General features: G+C 39.0%; 1 pseudogene; it reads right to left on the bottom strand.

Annotated features, from left to right (window-relative positions):
* Positions 1 to 16819: 16819 nt before the first annotated feature.
* Positions 16820 to 17636, bottom strand: LOC131825898 (protein SET-like; annotated as a pseudogene).
* Between the last annotated feature and the right edge of the window lie 6631 nt (positions 17637 to 24267).

Below are 24267 nucleotides of genomic sequence, written 5' to 3'. Positions count from 1 at the left end.
AAAGACCCTTCTTCCCCACCCCTCACCCAACCCCCTACTCCCTCCCCCCTTTCCTTCTTTCCTTCTTTCCTTCCTCCCTTCCTTCCTTCTTTTCTTCTTTTTATCCCATCACCCTTCTTTCCTTTAGGTCTAACCTAAACCTTTCTTGATGTGATTTAGGTCCATAGGATTAACCCATACTAAGAGTTTGGTGAGATCCTTACCCAGTCTATATATATCAGTCAGTCCCTCATCTCTGTTTTCTCTTAATCATTCACTATTGACTGTTTCTGCAGACATGTTGTGTATGTTCTAGTTTAAACAGTGTAATGTGTGATGTAGATGTCTTCTTATTCTAGAAGATAAGTCACAATGTATCAGGTAGCTAACCATTGAAGTCATTACTTGTGCCTAATTACAGATGAGGGAAATACTTTGTTTATAGCTATCATGCAGCAATAATTATATCTGCTTGAAAATATCTCAGTTGGGACTTGAGAAAAAAAACTTCAGCAGTGGAACCATACTCAATAGCTATAACAATTGTATGCTCTATTTGGCTTAGCTCTGTTTTTATTTCATTACTTAAAAGTACATAAATCAGAGTTAACTTCTGTAATTTTCTTTTTTTTAAGATTTTACTTATGTATTGACTTATTTAGAGAGTGCACACAAGTGCGCCTGTGAAGGCAGGACGGGGCAGAGGCAGCTGGAGACAGAGAATCTCAAGCAAACTTCCCGCCGAGGACAGACCTGGGTGCAGGGCTTGAACTCATAACCCTGAGATCATGACCTGAGCTGAAATCAAGAGTCCAAGGCTTAACCAACCAAGCCATCCAGGCACCCCAAATTTTATAATTTTCTAAAATCTATTAACGATAAGGAAAATTTCAGATTGTATTATTTTTAATTGTTTTTATTATAATTCCAGTTAGTTAACATAGAATTGTACTAGTTTCAATACAGTGATTAAACAATTGCATTCCTGACCCGGTGCACTCCTCACGACAGGGCACTCCTTCATCCCTGTCACCTGTCTAACCCATCCCCCCTCCCCCCATCTATATTTTCAGTGATAGTTCTCGACCTAATGGTTTGTACTCTCATTGGGCTCCTTATCTCACCAAAACTTTTTCTCATCAGAGCCAAATGCTCAACTATGCCTGAACTGTATTATTTTAAATTCTAAGGCCAACTGTTAATATAAACTTTTTCTCATCCTTTTAATATGATGAGCTCTATCACTACAGCCAATTAAACAAAGAGGTGAAGAATCAGTTAAATAAAGAAATGTTTAATTATGAATGATCAGGGCAGCTGAGACCCCAGAAGTCTTCTTTGAACTTGAAAAGGAGCCATTTTCTCTGGGGGAACCCTGCTCTCCCCTGCTTGAACCCAGAGCACAGGTTCTCTGGTGGCTGTGCACACTAGATGTCAGTGCCTACCTGCCCAGGTAAGCTGCACGACCATGCTCTGCACAACGAGGTATAAAAATGAGCTTAACAGGGGTGCCTGGGTGGCTCAGTTGTTAAGCATCTACCTTCAGCCTGGTCATGATCCCAGAATCCCGGGATCAAGCCTTGCATGGGGCTCCCTGATCAGCGGGAAGCCTGCTTCTCCCTCTTCCACTCCTCCTGCTTGTGTTTACTCTCTCGCTGTCTCTGTCAGATAAATAAATAAATTTTTTTTTTTTTTAATGAGCTTAACTGGGCACCTGGGTGGCTCAGTTGGTTAAGCAACTGCCTTCAGCTCAGGTCATGATCCCAGTCTCAGGATCGAGTCCCGCATCGGGCTCCTAGCTCCATGGGGGGCCTGCTTCTCCCTCAGACCTTCTTGCCTCTCATGCTCTCTCTCATTGTCTGTCTCTCAAATAAATAAACAAAATCTTAAAAAAAAAAATGAGTTTAATTTACAAAGCTATTGCTCTGTAAGTGTACTCTAGCCTGTTGATACACGTTTCTAGGACCAAGCCTGGAAATGGGTCACAAGTATTCTCAAAATAGAAAGGGAGTAGGGACTATGGTAGAATCATGAGGTAGCCAAATTCATGAGGGTATCTGAAAGAGTAAAACCAAAAATAAGTAACCTACCTCTGATCAATGAAGATGATGAAGGGGAAGATCAACCGGGTATAGGTCCATTTGATTGTCTTTTGTTGGTGTCTTGGGACTTCTGTTTTTGACTCCTTTCTTTACAAATTTCCTCATGGAGCTATAGATTGACAACATCTTCTCACAATATGTTTTGGGAAGCGACTATCAGAAATCTGAACATGCAAATCTTTGAGCCAACAATTTCATTCCAGGAATTGATCCTGAAGAAATACTCACACATACTCATGAAGAGTACAAGGTCAGCAGCAATGTCTGCAATAGCAAAAAATTGAAACCACTTTACAGTTTTCATTAAAAATGCAGAAAAAAATAAGTTCATATTATGTTATCTCTTTGGATTATATCTTTAGGGAAAATTCTAAATAGTAGAATTATTAAGTTAAATAAGAATTTAAACATTTTATGGCTCTTAATATGCATTGTTACTTCTTTTCAAAAGAATAGTTTAAAAAAAAGAATAGTTTTAATGTTGTTTCCACAAAAAGTGTATTGGATTAACTCCATCCTTGTTAGCACTGGGTATTCATTTTTAAAATTAATTTGGGAAAAGTAGAACAATATACTTATTTTTTATGATTTTTTAAATAACAATATACTTCTTGACTGAATTATAAATGTTAAAGTTTCTCTTTTATTAATTTATTAATTGCATTTGGTGAATTAGCTGTTAAGGTCCTTTGTCTATTTATATATCTAACTTTTTTTATCAATAATAATAGTCAATTGCTACTGAGTGTTTGTCAAGCAGCACTGTTCTAAGTATTACACAGACATATCACATTTGAACTTTACAAAACTCTGTAAGTATTCCTGTTGCCACCATTTTACAGATGAAGAAGTTGAGACCCAGATATGTGCACCTCATGAGAAGTCTACCTCCAGAGCTGAGGCTCTTGCTCTCATCACACTCTATGGCCTCATATAAATGTGTCAGATAGTTAAGACAGCGCCTCTGCATCTGTCATACTTGTTAAAAGTATTTTCTCAGTGTGTTGTATTTTTTGAGCTCTTGCATTCTTATGTGTGCAGAACGTATTAATGTCCTTATAATGAATTCAATTTGCTTTTATCTTTGTTATTTCTTCTATCATTTCTAGGCTTATAAAGATATCGCTGCTTCAGAGATGGGAGAAATTTTCAAACTGATATTTCCTTTCACTGTGTATGTGTAATATATATGGATATATGTATGCATTTGTATTTGTGTATATAAATGTACACAAACATATATGGATATACAAATTCTTTAAGCTACATAGATATTATCACATGGTGTATAATAGGAGGCATTTGGGACTTTTTTTCTGACCCCAACACTGTTACTGAGCAGAGAATCTCTCTGCCAGTGTTCAGATGAGATACTAAGGCACCAGGATTTAAATCTTCAACTTACCTTTATTCCAGGTGATATGATTAAGCCAAGATCATTTAACCCAAGCCCCAGTGAGTCATTCCAAACCCCTGAATCATCCTGACAGACTTGACAAAACTTCTACTGAATTACTGCCTTGGAGAATTCTTTACATGACTAGTTGAACATTGAATGTCTGCAAGCCTTATGATTTATAGTCCGTCATCATCTGGGCACATGCCTGATCCAATGAGCACACCCATTGTGTTTCCAAAGAGAAGAAATATGTTAGGTATTACATTGGTATGTCCCAGTTGGTTCTAAAGTATAGGTCAGTAGAGCAGTGCCTATGGTATGCTCCCATCTAGGGATGAGGGGGGTAGGAATATGTATCCTTCATATATAGAAAAATATAGGTATAGATTAAGATATAAATATGGATATAGATATATAGATATAGATATATAGAAGAATACACAAAAACACTGGTCAGACCCAGGGGGTTAGGAGTAATGGGGAGTGGAGGAGAAGTTTCACCACTTAATTTTATGTGACTTTTGAATTTTGTTTTGTGTGCTTGTATTACCTGTTCACAAATAATTTTTATATTAAAAATAATTAAAAATATATTAATATATTAAAAATAATGAAAAGTTAAGTTTAGAAACTATCAGTTTAGAAACTACAGTAACATTTTCTAGTCACCTTAGTGCAGGGTTGATAATAGAAGGGGTTACGAATTCGAAGGTGGTTCGGTAACATTCTACATTATACAAAATTTAATGTTTTGTAATGTGCAGTCCACACCCACTTTGCTCTCATCTGAGTCTGGTACTCTGTTTTGGTTGTAGGGAACTACATTTCCCAGTGTCCCACCAGGCTTAAGGTGAAAGCAACTTCCTTTTGTTGTTAATCTTTGGAATTCCTTTCTGGATTCCATGTTTACCTTCTCAGATCTTCCATTTCCTAGACAACCAATTCTTTGTGTCAAATTTCCTCTGTTGGAAAAACCTGGAATGGCTTTGCTTTTCTGGTCAGAGAGCCTGACGGATACAGTTCACAGGTACACATTTCCTGTTCCTTTCTTGGAAATATCCTTGCCCATGAATAAGAAAGACACACTAGGAGACTTTCATATAATATATGATCTTAGATTGAGATTGCAGAACTCCAAACACACTGAGCACGTAGTTGGTTTTTTGCAAGCCACCCCTATATTCCATAACTACCATTCTTCATCATTGCCCAGTGCTGAGCTGTAGATGGATTTTTAAAGGATGCTATTTGTAGATACATATACTCAGGAATAATTGTGTTTACATTATTTTGATAGGCAGAACACTTAGGACATGAAATGTGGAAACCCCTCTGGTCACACTCTTCAGGATACTGGCCTGGGGCTGGATGAGGCTCTGGCTGACTTGTGAAAAAGTCAGATACATGGCCTCTCTCTGACGGAGATTTTAGGGAGAAATGACTCCTGTGCTCACATACAGACTTTCCATTTCTCAGCTGGCTTTGTTTGTTTCCAGCAGTTCTAGTGTTAGAAATCAAAATCCCATTTCACTTGTTCCTCGATAAAGACAATTGTTCCTGACCAGGCTGGTGGCCTTTATCTAAAGATCATGGGCCTACCTCTTGTCACCACAGGGTCCTTGGTAAAGTTTAACCTAAGTCTAACTGATACAGATCAATTATAGGTTCATTAAGGATTGCTAACACATTTTAATTTAAGCTGTTTAATTTTAGCTTAATTTAAGCTTTTGGGTTTTTCCAAATTTGTGAGTTATCCAAATGATATTCTGGCCTAGTGTGAGTGTTGTCATCCTTCATAAATACAGACAATGCCTGACTCAAGGCTTCTGACTTGTGCATGGCCCTTACATCATTGCTCTTCTGGATTTGGGGGACTCCGCCCTTCCTCACCACCCCTACACCTGTCACTGCTTTCCTCCATCTCCTACAGACAAGAATGTACCTCCCTCCTTCCCTCACAATCCTCTTCCCTGAAGTTGACCCATTCCTTCAACTTCCTAAAGTTGACCTAACCCCAGCAATGTAGAGCTAACCTGAACCCCTGCACCCCATCCCATTTCAGCTGTAGAATCTGTCCCCATCCCCATCTCTCCACTTTTGGCCAGACCCACCCATCCTTTCACTGACTCTGTTGATATCCCACATATGGCCCCATCCTGCTACCCCCAAGGCCCTGCCGCTCCAACAACATGTCCTTAGTCCTGACTCCCCACACAACCCCTGACACAGGAACAAGCCACCTCAGTTATTAAACAGCTCATACCCATACACTGACCTTGCAAAGTTTCTGGTGTCTGTCCCTCTTGTCCTTTAACTGCTCCCCACTAATCTTCACTTCCTTTGTCAGATCTCCCATCCTTCAGTTGTTACTCCTGACCTGACCCTGTCATAGGTGTAGACGCAGATTTACTAGCATATTAATGAATCTTAAACTTCAGAAGTCCTCGCACAGGTCCCTTCCAAGGTCCCATGTCTCATTTTGCATTATAACGTGTTCTTCCTGAAGAATGACCCACACGTGTTAAAATCTTTAGGCCAAAAAACCTGGACCTGCTCCTACTTAGGTGATAACTGCCTTATTATTTTAGAATCAGGGGAATGTTCCCACTCCCATCTCCATGCTGCTTCTAGGAAATATGTGCTTCTAGAACCACAAATTGAACTTTGAATGCCCTCAACCTTAGACACATTGTTAAACTTAGTGGTTAGTTTTAATTATAAGACTGGTGTTTTATTTCAGCCCTTTTTAAGGTTAAATAGGTTTTTGCTGATTGGCTTTGGAAACCAACCACGGAACAAGTGACTTGTAAACAAACTTCTGGAATGTAAGCCATTTCTAAATTGTAGGCTTCAGGGACTTAACATTAACAAAAGCCCATAAACCACAGCATACGCACACTATTTTATATGTGTGGAAACCTATGTATAAATACTGACGTTTTATCATATGAAAAACATTACCCAGTAAAGTCAATCAAAAAATGTGGCAAAATTTGTAATATTCAACAAGTCATGATATATAATTACAACCAGTCATCTATATTTTCTGAGGCAGTTTTAATTTTAAATGTTTTGCTCTATGATCATTATATGACTCTCTAGCTCATCATTTCGTATCCAGAAACTGGTAGAGTACCTAGCCCACAGTAGGTACTCAAGCAGTGCATGGAAAATGAATGATTGTATGATCCTGTTTTGCAGACTATTTATCCTGCTTTAGTTTTAAAATTGTGGTCACTGACTATAATGAACATATATACAAGCAATTTAACTTTTTTTCTTTTTACTATTTTTAAGTCTACACGGACAATTCTGTAAATATACTTAATTTTCCAAATCTCACTTGCAAAATAAAATGGCTTGGATATCAATGAAAGATACAATATATACATTACTGTCTCTCTCATCAGTGAATCAATTCTTTACCAAATGATTACACAACCTCTTCCAGAATGTTGTGTTTATTCCCTTATTAATGCGAAAGAAAGCTTTTATATCAGTTTTGGCATGTAAATAGTTTTATTTTTAAATAATCAGTATACTGAGAGCATGCTAACCTCCCACATAGTCCTGCTAAGTGCTACAAATGTTACACACTCCAATTTTCAGTCTAAGAACTCATTAACTTTCAGTGAGTCTATGGATTCCCTCCAGCAAGTAGATTGACAAGGTGAATTTGATGAAGAAAATTTTTCATGTAAATTATCTTAATCCTTCTAAGAATCCAAAAGGATTAATTATAATTGAATGATGATAAGGAATGTCTTTTATTTCTGGATTCCTAGACCACACCAGTATTATAAATTGGATGCAACTTCTCCACTGCCTCCTTCCCCTCCCCATCTGTCCCTTCACCCCACAAGAGTAGTTAATAGTCAATGATTGGTATTTGGGGAACACATTTGGGGCAAAAAAAAATAAATAACAGGAAGATTTTAAAATTTTAGATTGATAACAAATTCCTGGTTTTAGGAAAATTTATAGCTTTGGAGCTAGTTTTAAGATTGTACTATTCATTTCTCCATCAGAATACCAGTCATTAGAACAAAGACAAGTTCTGATACCATTTGTCCTTTTTCCTCACCCCACCTCCCATCCACCCAGGAACCTTCCTGAAGAAATATTTTTTCCTGTTCTCTCTCCTTTTTTTGCCACAAGCATTTTTCATCCCAAATCATACAAGAGAACATCAAGAAATCTCTTGATCCTGAATTGCAACATGTGTCCACTTCCTATCCTGACTTTTATGATAATCTGTTCCACCTCTATTTCTCATCTTTGACCAACAAGTGAGAAATACAGCCAACTCCCTTTACTACAGAGCATGACTCATGTCTTTCATGGCTGGGGATTTACCCAGAACAGACATAGAATGAGATAAAACTTATAGATTATTATTTTCATAAGCACATAAATGGTCTCCACGTAAATTAGGAAAGTTGCTGGAAGTCTGGAGAAGTTTTCAGAATACCTGAAAGCCAGAGTCCACTTAGTAGTTCTTTGAAGAAGAAAATTCCAGACAATTCGAAGGAAGAGATCATTCAAACAACTGGTGCTCCCCTTGCAAACCAGCTTCCATCCTCCCTACGCACCCCTTCTCAAACCCTCCCATCAGAGGGTCCTTAGAATGCTGTTTGAAATGGGGGTGGTTTTTCAAAAAATACTAGGTTCTCCCACTTCAAAGAACAACCAGCAGAGCTGTGAGTTATTGCTTCTTCCTAAGGAGTTCTCCTAGACAGAAGTCTAAGAAGGCACTCCCATCTTTCCTTACTTTGCTCAGAGAGGGAAGGATTTTTTTTTTTTTTTTTAATTCTTTTCTTGTTCTCTGAACTAGCCAGAAGAGAATGCCTCATGAGGAGCACTTAAGGCAAGATTTCAGGAAATCTACTACCTCATTTTATGGTTGTAGAGGAGGCAACATTCAAATTCTGGGGGAGGAAGCAGAAGTGAATTTAGTATTTAAAAAAAACAAAGCAGTGAAAATAGGTAGTGAAACAGCTCATTTTCTCTCTCCCGCTGGAGGCCTGAGGCAGCCTCTCTAGGACCTTGGTGCCTAGGTACTGGAGGAGGGAGCAGTTCCATCTAGTTCCATGGAGATGGCATGAAATGTTGTTCATTTACTTCCAGCAATTCGGGGTCTTTAGTTACCAGTCCATGCTCATAGAATAAAACTCAGCAAGAGGCTGGGAACCAGAGCTCTAAATGCTAAACTCTTTCTGCCTAAGGCTGGCTAGGGTACCTGATGAATTCTTGACCTTATTCATAAACCTTGTTTTTAGCAAAGTCAAATGGAGCAGCCTTAACACTATTGAATATTTGACTATATTAACTACCTTGCCTCTTAAAGCAACTCTCCACTTCAGAGAGGAGCCTCCATTCCTCAACCCGGAGAGGGACAACAACGCCTCTACAGTCCAAGTTAGGAAACAAGGAGGAAATGGTCAGTGGGCTCAGAACATGCCCTTCCAAGATCTTCTTAGTCTTTCTTGACTAACTGGGCACAAGCTGTATCTCCTTTTAGAAACTACTCTGAGATGCAGTAGGCCCATTCTTTCCCTTCCTCACAAAGCAGCATGATCTCCACACTATTTCCTACAAGATCCACTCAGCTTGCTCTTAAGAGTAACATCATTACTCATCAGAGAAATGCAAATCAAAACCATGGTGAGGTACCACTTTGCATTCACTGGGATGGCTATAATAGAAAAGAGAGACAATAACAAGTACTGGTGGGGATGTGGAGAAATTGAAATTCTCATATATAGTGGTGGGAATGTAAAAGGGCACAGCCACTGTGAAAACAGTCCAGCAGCTCCTCAGAAGATTAAACACACAGTTGCCCTATGACCCAGCAGTTCTTTTCCTAGGTAGATACCCAAGAGAAATGAAAACATACGCCACATAAAAAACTTGTACTCGGACGTTCATAGCAGTGTTATTTCATAATAGCCAAAAGGTGGGAAAAGCCCAATTGTCCATCGACTGAAGAATGGATAAGTAAAATGTAGTGTATCTATACAAGGGGAAATTATTCAACCATGAGTTACTGGTACCTGGACAACACAGATGAAAACATGCTATGTGAAAAGCAGCCAGTCACAAAAGATCTCATAATGTGTAATTCCATTTATATGAGATGTCTAGAGTAAGCACATTCATAAAGACAGAAAGTAGATTCATGGTTGCCAAGGGCTGGTGGGGAGGGGAATGGGATATGACTGCTGACAGGTGTAGGTTTTCTTTTTGTAATGATGAAAATGTTCCGGAACCAGATAGTAATGATTATGGTTGCACAACTCTGTGAATATACTAAGAGCCATTGAACTGTACACTTTAATGGATGAATGTTATGGTACAGAAATCGTAGCTCAATAAAGCTGTAAGAAAGAGAGAGAGAAAAGGAAAGAAAGAAAAGGGGGATGGAAGGAGGGAGGGAGGGAAGAAGGAAAGAAAGAAGGAAGAAGAGAAGAGAGGAGAGGAGAGGAGAGGAGAGAAAGGGCTAAGAAAGAAGAAAGGAAGGGAAGCAGACTGGCAGACTGGTTGGGGTCAATACGGAACTAGGTGTAATCTTGCCCTCTTGGTATCTCTTTCCCCAACAAGCCCCTCCTAGGGCTCCTCTTCCTCTTCCTAGTTTGTGAAATTTGCCCACAGAAAATGAATCCTTTACAGCCAGTCATGACCTCCAGCCTCCTTCTGATTCAGGAAGCTGACCTCAGCCACATCTACTCTGCACGTCCTCCTGCCCCAACACAGCAGCTTGGCCTCCCTGCTACAGAAGGTATCTACCAGAGCCCTGCCTTGGGCTCTTTGCTTGCAAGATCCTGTCAAGATGCCTCTGTATCGGTGGTTTTGCTCCTCTCCCCCACCGTGGTTACACAGCCCCACCCCTCTGTGAGTGTGCTGGGAGAAGCTGGATCAGCAACGTGCACCCAACACCTCCAGCAGTGTCCTACTCAGCCCAGGTGAATTCAGGGTGGGTCCTGCTTAACCTTTGAAAGAATGTCTCCTAAAAGCCAAGTGCTTAGTATACATAACTCCACTTAAATCTTAAAAACATATTCACCATAGCCCTGTAAAGAAATTATATTATCTGCACTTTCCCAGAAGAAGAAACAGATTCAAAGAAGGTAAATGATTTAATCAAAGTCACATAGTTTGGAGTCAAGATTCAAACACCAAACTGTCAAAGCCAGCCCTCTTTCTGCTGCCTTGAGTGATACTTCCTTCCCGCTGTTGAATGTCTATCATATGTCAAGCTGTGTTCTAAACATATTAACAATATTATTTCATTGAATCTCACAACCCCCAAGATAGGTATTATCATCCCATGTAATAGATGAGGTTCATAGAGATGAACTCTTAGATAGTATGTATTTGTCACTCACTGAATGCATGGGAGATTGGCAAGATTTTGATTTTTCTGATAAAGGTGAAAGATGCAAATAGTGCTGTCCTCTTTCCCCTTCCTCTTGCCTTTGGGCAATTGTTTTGAGATCAAAAAAGAAAGGGGAAAAAAATCACAAATATTTCCCGAAACATCATCAACCTGCTAAGCAATAAACTACCTTTAGATCTTTTATTACATAAGAAAATTGAAATCTTACTTGTGTAATCCACTGTCACTAGGTTTTCTGTTACTTGTAGCTAAGCACATGCTAACTCATAAAGGAGGGTCCTATTAATAGCCTCTTACAGGTAAATATACAGATAAAGGGGCACAGAGAAATGAAATGTTTCCAAAGCCACACAAATAATAATAAATGATTGCGGCCAACAGATCATTGTCTTCTCTATTCTTCTTTTAATAACTTAATTACCCAAGTTATAGCTGGGCACATGGATGGCCACATTTCCCAGGCTTCCTTGTGGCTTTGTGGGCCTATGACTATATTTTGGCCAATGGAATGTGAGTGGAAAGAAGGAATGTGATTAACTTCCTGGTCACGTCCTCCAGTTCCTCTTTCCTTCTTCCCACTAGTGGGGATGGTGAATCACATGGACCAGGGTAACACCTCAAGAGAGGGCAAAGCAACAGGACTGAAGAAGCCTAGTCATTCCTGAATGACCTCATGGGTTATAGTTGCCCTACACTCTAGGATCACCTATCAACTTGTGCTTTTAAGTGAGAGAGAAATAAATTTTTCTATCTCGTTTAAGCCATTGTGTTAGGCATCTCTTAAAGCACCATTATTATAAGCAATACTGTGGCCAACTCATTTGCAAACATAGGCCTGATTCCAAATTTGGGTAATTTCCACTACAACTCCAAATATCTAAATCAGAGATTGTGAACCCAAATGCTAGGTGCTAGGTGCTAGGTGAATAACAGATGAGTGAAGAAGACCAGGCAGAAACTATGGTGAGTGCAGAGGATATATATGGTTACCAAGTTCTATACCCTGCTAGACTACATTTCTAAGCTCTCCTTATGCATATTCAGGCCATGTGACTGAAGTCTGGCCAACATAATGTGCATAGCAGGGATGAATACTGTATGCAGTCCTGGCCCATGACAAAGTTTCTCAATCAATAATGTACTCTTTCTTTTCCCTCAATGGAAGTAGAAAAGATGTCTCAGGAAGTCTTCAAAGCCAAGCAATGAATACAGCAGAGCCACAGGATGGAAAAAGCCTCAGGTCACTGGGTTACCACTTAGAGAAGAGCTGCATAAATTACATTGACATGTAAATTTTGACACGAGTAAGAAACAAAGTTTTCCCAAGTAGATTCATTGCATGCTTGGATCTATTGTTACCACAGCACAAGATAGCTTATCCTCACGAATACACAAAAGCAGCTCTTGAAGGAATGTAGGCCCAGTATTGACAGATCTTTTGGTTTATTGAATTTTAACTTTTTTTTTTTTTAAAGAAGACAGAACTGCTGAATATTATGAGAAAACATCTCATTTTCAGTGTTAGCCGATATTGTGAAGGTCAGACATGACCAAGATCCAGATCTATCCCAGGAACTATGAGTTTGCACCTCTGCCTCAGTATTATAGTGTGCCCTGATCATGGGACCTCAGCCATCTTCTACTATTGATTCCAGGCATCCTGGCCCCCACCCCCAATCCAATTAAGTTTCTAAAACTTTCCTCAATTTGTTATGCAGGCTTATTAAACTTTAAGCCAATGGTTTTGGAGCATAACTGTGAAAGGCAGGAAATTACCTATTACCTAAAGCTATTCTCCCATTTGATACAAGCAGTCTTGCCAAGCATTTGTCTGGAGCTCCACTGTTTCTCTTTCATTCATATATTCTTAAAGTTAGACCTAATAATCCCTACATGTCCAACTACATTCATCAAAATGAAACTATTTATAAACTTTTCTCTGCTTAGCCACCTGCCAAAATTCTATCCAAGTCAAGGCCCAACTCAAGGATTATCTCCTTTATGGGGTCTTTTCTATCCAGCTGAAAGAGCATATTCCCCTACTAAGTTGTGATTCCCTGAAGAGACCAGCACTTTTCCCTCGTCATGGTATCAGTTCCTGGAATGACACTTAGCTCATAATAAGTGCTCAACACAAGGACTCAGTATTGAGTCAATACAATACAATACAATTGTCAATACATTACACCCAAGTATTAGTGTTTTGTGATTGTTGTTATATATTTAATTGTTGTTTTATTTCACTTTGTGTTCACCTAAATCAGTGGTTCATCATAATGGTGATTTGCATTCTGTGGCAAGATGTTGTCAGGAAGCACTGGAACTAAGGGTCTTATCTGCAATAATTGAATTCGGAAAGGTCAAATATCTTAGCTATTTAGAAAGGTAGACTCTGGAGCCAGACTGCCTGGGTTCCTATCCCATTTACTAGCCATATAATCTGCACTTCCTAATCTGCACTTCGGGCAGATTCACTTCTCTGCTTCTTGGTTTCCTCAACTGTAAAATGGGAGTAATAATAATAGTACTATTGTATTGGTTTCCTAGGCCTGCTGTAACAAATTACCACAAACTGGATGATTTACACAGTGGAAATTTATCATCTCACAGTTCTAGAGGCTAAAAGTCTAAAATCAAGGTGTCAGCAAAGTTAGTTTCTCTTGAAGCATGTGATGGAAATGTCTGTTCTAAGCATCTCTCCTGGGGTTGTAGACGACTGTCTTCTCCCAGTGTTTCTTCCTATGGTTTTCTCTCTATGCATGTCTGTCTCTGCGTCCAAATCCCCCCTTTTTTTAAGGCCATCAGTCATTTGGGATCAGGGCTCACCCTAGTGACTTCAGTTTAACTTGATTATATTTGTAAAGACTCTATCTCCAAATAAGGTCACATTCAAGATATTAAGGGTTAGGACTCCAGCATATCTTTTTGAGAGAGAACACAATCGAACCCATAAACATATCACCTAATCAGATTTTTTTTTAAAGATTTTATTCTTTTTCTTTTTTTCCCAATGTTCCAAAATTCATTGTTTATGTACCTATTCAGATTATTGTGAGGATGAAATGAATTCATACATGTGAAACATTTAAGAACAGTGCCTGTTTTAAAAACGTTAGATGATGTTATTATACTTCTTAAAATCTTGTTATACCAAGGTGACCCTTAAAAATAAGTTACAGAGAGTGGTGTCTGCATGGCTCAGTCAGCTGGGCGTCTGCCTTTGGGTCCTGGAATCAAGCCTCACTTTAGGCTTTCTCCTCAGTGGGGAGCCTGCTTCTCACTTTCCCTCTGCCTACCACACCCTCTGCTTGTGCTCCCTCTGTGTCAAATAAATAAATAAAATCTTTTTTTTTTAAATCACAGGAAATTATACTGTTTCGGTATAGTTGTTTTGGGGCAGTGGTAGGAGAGTCGTGATGATGGTTTCAGTCCCTATTCTCAGGATATAGCGAAATGAAGAAAGTGCCAGTTCCTGACATTATAATACCATAGAAGGTATGGCATGAAATAGCAAGTTATTGTACTCACCGTCTGCTTGAAAATGACTCAGTTTGAGGGGTTTGCCATACATTGAGAGGCAAACTGCAGTTAGAATTTATCCTCTGATTTATTAATAGGTGTTGTTAATGCATTTTTAGCAACAATCACTAAGTCAAAAGTACAAGAAAAGATTACAGCTTGAATTTTGCATTTCTGGAATTTGACTTCTTTTAAACATATAGATCGGTTTCAAAATCTTCTAAGATATACTAGAGTTAGGATTTTTAACTCCGTCTCTGAGACAAGTTGATGGTTGTGTGACTCAAACACTGAAAGATAGCCCCACAAGCCATTCAAGGCACAAAATTGATAAATTTAAGCACTTCCTAATAAGGCCCAGGAGATGCAAATCCCTGATTTGCTAGGATCCCTACAAACAGAGAGGACTCTCTCTGTTTGGGTAATATTTACCCTTCTTTTAACAAAGGGGGAATACAAAAAGCCCGTTCTCAATGTTTTGCTCTCATTCTCTTGAGACTATATCAATATTTTACTTTTAGTTCATCTCCTGAATCATTCATGGATGCAATTCGGTGGTGATACAGTTTATACATTCCTTTCAGTCCTGATGGCATTTTAAATTCTGGCCTCTGAGTAAAAAGTTCATCGCAGGTCCCAATGCATTTGTTGATTTTACAAATGAATAGATCTTCAGTGGGGAGAAGTCAGTGTCCTCTCAAAAGCCCTCTTCAAAGCAGAGGTTGCTTGGGTGGTATGGGCATTCGAATATCGCCTGTTGAAAGGGCAGTCAGTGATGTACCTGCCATCCAACCCCATGTGTAGCTTATTCCTTAATTATACCAGGTCAGGAAACCTAGCTCCTAAGTATGTACCAGGGAACCCTCAAAGTTGAACTGTACTTTTTCACTTCTATTCAATCTGCCAATCCAAACTTTTCCCCAAAGTCATGCTTCTGTCATTTGGGAGCTTTGAGATGGGCAAGAGGTTATACCTGAGGCCTCTCTTCTCTGCTCCCATCTCCTTCCCTACATTCTCCAAATATCTCCTCCCTCCCTGCTGCCCCTCTCTTCCTCATCACCTATTTGGTTCAGGTATGATGAACCAAGTCAGTTTCAAGATTTCGTCTTTTCATCTTAGGTATGCCATTAGCCCTGGGGTTGAAATAAGTTTTTTATTTTGTTTTGTTTTATTTGGGTTTTTTTTCTGCTACATTTAATAGGGCAAATGAATATTCAGTAGAAAGCCTTATATATAAAAATAAATTCTTTCCTTACCATGGAAGTAATCATGGGATTACAACAAATTAAGAAATATAAATGTGTTTTTAAATTAAAAACACTTTTAAAGATTTTATTTATTTATTTGTCAGAGAGAGAGCTCAAGCAGGCAGAGTGGCAGGCAGAAGCAGAGAGAGAAGCAGGCTCCCCGCTGAGCAAGGAACCCGATGTGGGACTCGATTCCAGGACCCTGGGATCATGACCTGAGCCAAAGGCAGCAGCTTAACCAACTGAGCCACCCAGGAGTCCCTAAAAATGTTTTTGTGTGTGTGTGTGTGTGTGTACACATTTAGTTTTTTTTAAACAAAGCAATTTCTACACTTTAAGTGTTTAAAACTGAGCATCTTTCTTTTCCAGTGAAATAAAAAAATTTACAGATAAACTAAACAAAATTACAATAGAGAATGTCAATTTCAAATAAGATTCTATAGGTTCTGCTGATTTTCCCATTTAGTGTCAGGTCTCAGGTCATCATTAGAAGAGAATTTTATTTTAAAAGTGTCATATTAAACTGCAGGGATCTCCACTAAATATTACAATTAAGCATGCCAAAGGAGAAGCTGTACATCTCAAACCCAACCTTTGCTGACCTTCTATAACCCCATTTCTTTAAGCTTTTTTTTTTTTTTTTTTAAGCAAGAGAAAGTAGTCAGATACATGTTGGTAAATGGTAAATGCTAGCTGTCCGTAATATATGTTGGTAAATGGTAAATGTTGACTGTCCATATCCACATAGAAATACAGTGTAATGTCTTAGCCGAATATACAGAGAAAGGAGGAAAAAAGCTGGACGTCTATGCACTACTACATACTATACTACACCGCGGCCTACCACCCTCCAGCTTCCAGCAGGGCTGAGAGCAGACGGTTTTTCTTTTTCCCACAGACACAGTGGTGTTGATCCCATAAAGTTTTGTTGAGACAGGAGGGGATAAACGTGAATTTAGAACAAAAATGGGTAAACATTCTTTCCCACTGTTTTTTGCTCAAGGTATTCCCCCGGCCTTCCCAAGTAAGTTGAGAACCATAGTATAAAGGGACAGAAAAGGGACTTCAAAAAACAGGGCAAATGAGCACAAGAGGAAAAAGAAAAAAAAAAGGCTGCAACTTGCTCTGAGGGTCTGAAGAAAATTAAAAAAGAAAGCTTAGAACCTTTAGTGTTCCATTAGTCAGCTTCTCCTTCCTTCTCCTCGTCATCACCTTCATCTTCACCTTCATCTTCATCTCCTTCATCAGTATCCTCCAGTCCCTCCTCTTTGTTATCATCTTCTTCTCCTTCCCCTTCATCATCCATATCAGGAGCCACGTGCTACTCTAATGGGTTTGACCAGATATCATCTCTGATGACCTCTCCTAATTGGTATGCACCTGCATCAGAGTTCTGGTCAGTGAACCCGTGAAGAAGCTCTCTGGTTCCTCATGCTGCCTCTTCCTGCTGGCTTGACTCTGTGTTTGCCTTGAACATTTCCTTGACCACTTTCCAGATTTCCGTTTGATTTCAGTGGACTTTGAAAATGGATCACCACTCTCATTCAGATGAAGTTCTTTGGGCAGAACTGTATTTTCAAAGCAAGGGTTTTCATCAAAATAAAAATCTGTTCTGTAACCTGATTTAATATCTTCACATTCTGTCACTTCAACTCTTGTCAAATATGGCAGCACCTCTTCCTCCTCCTCTCTAAGCAGCAGACACTTGTGGATGGTTGACAAATGTTGTTACCCCAGAATTTTAGATTTTGGCAATCAAGTATGACCTCTTCTGAAAAAATTGTTTGGCCAAGTTTGTTATACTTTGGCTCTACTTTCAAAATCTCACTAGCTTGCCTTTTCATTTTGTACTCCATCAACATGTTCAGTGACTTCTTGCTGTTCTTTTTCTCCCTTCAAGAAGTGCTGATTGGTTGTTGCCTCCAGCTTGGGGTCAGGAGACAGTCTCAGTTTCTTCTGTTGAGGAGGAGCGAAGACTGGCATTTGGGGACCATGCTGCGAGGAAAGTCAGTGAAACAAGGGCAGACGCATGTCTGGAAGAGGATTTAATTATTCCAGATATGTGTTTTTTAATTTTTTTTTTTTTAAAGTCATCTCTATGCCTAACATGGGGCTTGAACTCATGATCAAGAGTTGCATGCTCTTCCGACTCAGCCTGTCAGGCATCCCAGATATATATTTTTTTAACAAGGAAATATAATATCCCAGATGCTGAAACCCAGAAATAAGCATGGCTAACATTTTAATGCATAGTTTGTCAACTTGAATATACTTTTAATCTCTGAATTACCATGTAGTCAGTCAGATCACCCAACTCTTCTGTCTAGAAGAAAGGCAGATGCTGAGAGGGCCAGCTACCAAGTTAATGACCTCCCCCACTACTCTCCATGTCCAGGAAAGCTCTGAGGGACCATATCAATCAGTCTCCAGACCCTTGCAAGAGTTTTTGTCCTGGTTGTTTAATCTCCTCATTTGTCTCCAGTCAAACATTATTCTAGTATTGGCCACTTGGCCCCAGATCATCAAGTGACAAGCAGAATATAAATATACAATAAAAAGGAAAGGACCTCCCAAATTTCTGAAAGGAGAAAAACAACTTTCACTAAGGCTAACTCAGTGCAGCAGCTGGTCTAGTTCAGTGAGGAAGTACATATTCTGAACATGTGGGCGCCATATTTTGAAAATTCAGTTCATGCTGAAGAAATTTACATCTACCCAGGAGGAAAAATAATGTCTCTTGGTAGATCTTACAAAGGCCAGCACTTGAAAGTGTATGTCCATGGATATGTCCAGACTCAATGTCCATATAAAATATACACAAATTTGCATATTTTAAGAACATTTACTAGAAAATTATATCTTAACTATAAGTAGTAACCTGAGAGAGAATTTAAAAAATAATTAAGGTTATAATTTAAGAATTAAATAAGATTTTTTTTAAAAAGCCATTGCTTAAAAATAAAAAGTTCTTAGAAATTAAAAATATGGTAGTTTAAGCAGAAATTTGATAAACATAATGAAGTATAAAGTCAAAGAATTTGCTGAGGAAAAAAAATAAATACAGGTAGAATGAAAACCTGAAAGAAAGGCTAAAGTGTAAAGTGTAAATCCAAGAGGCTAATGTCCAATGACGAGACTATCCAGAGAGAACAGACAAAATGAAAGGAAAACAAACACAAAAAATTTTTTAAAAATTTCTTGGTTGAAAGACATGAGTCTCTAGACTGAAGAAAGAGAGAAGAAAATGCTGTAATGCCAGACACAGTAAATGAAAAATGAACCTCAGTCACAGAATGATAAAATTTTAGAATATCAAAGATTTTGTTAAGGTTTTTATTTAAATTTCAGTTCATTAACGTATTCTGTAATATTCGTTTCAGTGTCAATTTAGTGATTCAACACTTCTATACAACACCTGGTGCTCATCACACGTGCACTAATTTATCCCCAGCACCTATATCCCCCGTTCCCCGTGTCCCCCAGTCCCTGCCCACTTCCCCTTTGGGAACCAGCAGTTTATTCTCTATAGTTAAGGGTCTATGTCGTGGTTTACCTCTCTCTCTTTTCTTTTCCCCGTATGCTCATTTGGTTTTTTCTTAAATTCCACATATAACTGAAATTATATAGTATTTGTCTTTCTCGGACTTATTTCACTTAGTATAATATGCTCTAGCTCTATCCACATTGTTGTAAATGGCAAGATTTCATTCTTTTTTTATGACTGAATAATATTCATATATGTGTGTGTGTGTGTGTGTGTGTGTGTGTGTATGTATATATATATCCATTCATCAGAGGATGGACACTTAGGCTGTTTCTGTAATTTGGCTATTATAGATCATGCTGCTATAAACACTGGGGTTCACGTATCCATATTAATTAGTATTTTTCTATCCTTTGTGTAAATAAATACCTAGTAGCACAATTGCTATAGGATAGTTCTATTTTTAACTTTTTGAGGAACTTCCATGCTGTTTTCCAGGGTGGCTATACCAGTTTGCATCCCCACCAAGACATTCCATGCTCATGGATTAGAAGCACAAATATTGTTAAAATGTCTATACTACCCAAAGTAATCTACACATTTAATGCAATCCTTATCAGAATATCAAAGGTTTTTTAAAATCTAAAAATTTTCAGAGAAATAAAAAGTCTTCTTTTTTAAAAAAATCAGATTGGCATCAAACTTCTCTTTAGCAATACCAAATGTTACAAGACAATGGGACTCTACCTTCAAAGTTCTGAGAGAAAATTATATTGAGTGAAAAAATTGATATTTAATCAAATTATTAATTAAATTTGAGAGTAGGATAAAGTTACTCGAAGTCACGGAAGGACTCAGTAAGTTTACTCCCCATACCCCTTTTCTATGGAAGTGATTCAAGGATGTGTTCCAGCAAAATAAGAGAGAAAACTAAAAAATGTGGATTTAAGAAACAATTAAGTCAATCAGGAGAAAATGAAAGGAAGACCTAGGGTATAACTTTTCACCAAAGGAAGAACACAAAGGTCCAGTTTGGAGCTGGTGGCTCCAAAATGCATCTGGAAAGAAAATGTATATGACCAGAAAGAATTCAGAGATTTGATACTATCTTGAAGAAGTTGGGATATCAAGTTGTAAAAAATGCAGCAATGCAGGAAATGGGGTGGGGTGAAAGAGACAATTACAAATTCCAAGAAACACACGAGACTATATAAAAAAGATGTGAGCAATCTTTACATAGAAAAATGTTATATTACACACTGTTGATCATTTCACAGCTTTTGGAATCAATCCACAGGCCAGGCAAAAGGAAGACTTGGGTCTGGTGGTAGAACAAGATTCATGTTTTCTTTCTTGACAATGAAAGTTAAAATGACGCATTTGATTGTGGTAAGAAGGAAATGAGATGAAGGAAAGAATAAGGACATTTATATGTTCACGTGCTCACAAAGTGAAGAGTCAAGAGATACTGTCAATAGTGGATGGAATTAGAAATATATATGTATACATAAAATATATATAACACAAATATATAAAATATATAACAAATAATAAACAACAAAATACATAAAAAACAGTATGTGACAAATATATTCTTCTAGAGATATAATAACTGTCAAAAGAGCTAGAAAAAAGAAAGTGTTAAAAGTGTTTCCCATGTGAAAGACTGGGGGGAAGGGGTTCTTCGGGGTGGGGGCAAGGAACTGTTGCTACTTCATCTAAGCCCTTCTGGACTTGGTCATTTTTAACAATGCGCATGTGTGTCACTTCAGATGCACGGAGAAGCAGGTGCTAAGACGGGATTTGACATGCCAAAGGTTTATTGAGAAGACTGTGCAGGACAGAGGGAGATAGGGGTAGGAAGAGACAGAGAGAGGGTCCACCTGTGATCGGTCCGCTACCTGCGAAGGTAGAGGAGGAAGGAAAGTTCAGAGAGGAAGAGCCTCAGACCCTGCAGCAGTTCTCAGAAAGCCTTGCCAGGCTGATGGGGAGGTTCTGTGCAAAAGTTGCCCGAGAAAAGAATCCTGTGTCAGGCAGGGAGGACCAGCACTGGTACCCTGGTACCTCAGGAGAGTTCATTCCGTCAATGGCTGCCAGCAGCCCAGAAGAGTGGGGCTCATCGAGAATGTGGCAGCTGGGCTTGTCATTCTGCCAGGCACCCCCAGCAGGTTCTCTTAAAGGGACATCTGAAAAGTATCTCCACGGCTGCCATGGCAGGTATTGATTTGATCTGTACCTTGTTCAAAAGGTGATTAAAAGGAGAATAAATTTCTCTAATCAACAGGCGAAATGAATACACACTCAGAGTAGCACAGCCTCCTCTTTTGCTTTTTCATTTTTTTTCAACAATTCTATCCATCACTCCGTGCTCATCAGGATAAGTGTGTTCTTACTCCCCTTTCCCTCTTCCACCCATCCCTCACCCCACCTTCCCTCTGACAACCACCAGCTTGTTCTCTGTATTTAAGAGCTGGGTTTTTTATTTCTCTTTCTCTCTCTCTCTCTTTTTTTTTCTTTTGCAGCCTTTCATAAAGTCCATCACTCACCTGGTTGGTACTATTCATTCTGCATTCATTTTTTGTTCAAAGGTGTTGCATTAAGCAGGTTAAATTTGGTTATTTTCTCTTTTTTTTTAAAGATTTTATTTATTTATTTGATAGAGAGAAAGAGAGCATGAGCAGGGGCAGACGGAGAGGGAGAAGAAGACTCCCCACCCAGCAGGGACCCCAATGCAGGACTCGATCCCAGGACCGCATGATCTGAGCCGAAGGCAGATGCTTAACCAACTGAGCCACCCAGGTGCCATGTTTTTTTCTTGATGGAAGGGTCACAGTGAAAATATCCATAGAATCAAGGAATGGGAGTCAATGAAGGAATAGAGTCAAAAGATGGAGTCAGCAAAGAGGAGGAACTCTTGAGCACCTATGGATTTGAGTGAAACAGTCTTAGCAATTACATAAAACCATGTAGAATAGATTGAGCTCATTTGAGGCCCTCTAAGTCTGTGACTCTCCCAGCTCTGAAATTCTCAATGACTTCACACATAAGATTAATAAAAAATAAATAAATTCTGTTTACAGTACAAAGCAATTGAAAATTGCAGTCAAATTGAAAAATGCAGTCTTAAACATGCATCTTTTGCAATTTGGAGGCCAAGATGTATATCCAATGTCTTACATCCTGAATCATACAATTTTGGGGGCCCAGTCAAAAAAAAAAAGAATACAAAATTTATGAAAATAATATGCTGGTGACCACTGGATACCACCTTGGATTAAGGAAAGTATAGGCATGCTGAAGGGCAGGAGTAGAGTAGAAAGAGATGGCAGTCTTAAGCAATTGTGATTAAAGGTTCTCACTTTTGCAAATTTTCTATAAATCCATGACCATGTGAACATATTGCTAACACCCCTCCCAAGGTCTTGGAAAAGGCCCTGCTGTTTATGCTTCATCAGCATCTTAATAAATTCACATTTCTCTGCAGCCCTATTTGAAGAGGAGTGTAGTTTCTGTTAAGAAGTTCGTGGATATAAATATGAGTTGCTGGGCAGGGAGTGGCCCTTTACACACATGTTAGTACTGAAAATAAAAAGAATGTGTGCAGAGACGACTGGTCGTTGGTATAAATCATCTTCCATGTGTCTGGCGCCCCCAGGCACCAATCACTCCCTGCCAGGCTCTGGCTCCAAACCCATGACACTCTCACGGGCCTCCTGAACACTCAGGGCACAGTCACATCTGATTTCCCTGGGAACCTGTCACTCGAAGCAGGGAGCTGAATGACAAGAGTGAGCAAGGCACATTATTGGGCTTTGTTATTAAAGAAAATGAATTTGGCTTATTGAAAGCATGGCATATAGTGTATGGCCACAACTTCTTTTCAAACAAAAGAAAAAGGAAAGAAAGAAAGAAAGAAAGAAAGAAAGAAAGAAAGAAAGAAAGAAAGAAAGAAGAAAGGTAGGTCAAGTGTTAACAATAGTTCTCTCGTAGTTGAAACTTTGGATAACTTATTTTAACTTTTCTTCCACATTTTCTTTAATGAGCGTATATTACTTTTAAAATGAAAAATAAATTTTAAAAAGCACTTAGAGGGTGCCTGGGTGGCTCAGTAGGTTAAACGTCTGACTCTTGATTTCACCTCAGGTCATGATCTCAGGGTCATGGGATCAAACCCTCATCCGACTCCATGCTGAGTGTGGAGCCTGTTTAAGATTCTCTCTCTCCCTGTCCCTCTACCCTTGCCCTCTGCCCCCTTCCTCCACTGCTCACAGTGGCATGCTCTCCCTCTCTCTCCCTAAAAAAATAAAAAATAAAAAGCATTTAGAAAAAAATACATTAACTTTATGTTTATGCATATACAATATATGTATTAATTACTGCGTGAGCTATGCAAGGAACTAAGGAGACTTACAACTTCCCAAGACTCCCAGTAAGAATATTTCACATACAAGATATCATGAGTGTGACATAAGAACCAGAAAAAGCAATGAATCTCAGGTTTGAAAGGACCCCTGTATTCATTATCTATTGCTACACAGCAAGTTACTCCAAAACTTAGCAACTCAAAATAACAAACCTTTATTATTTCACACAGTTCCTGTGGGTTAGGAATCTGGATATGACTTAACCGAATGGTTCTGGCTCAGGGTCTGTCAAGGTGGCAATCGAGCTGTCTGGCAGAGGCTGCAGTCATCTGAAGGCTGCACTGGAGGTTCTGCCTCAAGATGGCTCATTCATATGGCTGTTGGCAGGAAGCCTTAGTACCTTGCCACATGATGATTCACAGGGCTGCCTGACTATCCTCACAACACAACAGCTGGTGTCGCTGGGAGGGAATGATCGAAGACACAAAGAGAGAGATTGAGAGGCAGCAGCCGGAATGTCTTCTGTGATTTGCCCCAGGAAAGGATATACCATTTCTTTGGCCATATTGTTTTGTCACATAGACCAATCCTGAAGCAGTGGATTGCTGGAGGTGGCTATGCAGGGCATGAGGCAGGGATCACGAGGGGCCCTCGATGTTCTAGCCCCATAACATCCTTACGAAACAAAAACTTTGCCATACAATGAGCAATATTGAGATTGTGAAGCAAAGTAACTTAAGCATTTGAAGGAAATAAGTATTGGAGCCCTATTTCATA

Source organism: Mustela lutreola, chromosome 2 (assembly GCF_030435805.1).
Source record: "Mustela lutreola isolate mMusLut2 chromosome 2, mMusLut2.pri, whole genome shotgun sequence".
Classification (NCBI taxonomy): domain Eukaryota; kingdom Metazoa; phylum Chordata; class Mammalia; order Carnivora; family Mustelidae; genus Mustela; species Mustela lutreola.
The sequence above is the reverse complement of the archived record's forward strand: the minus strand, read 5'-3'. Positions and strand labels throughout refer to the sequence as shown.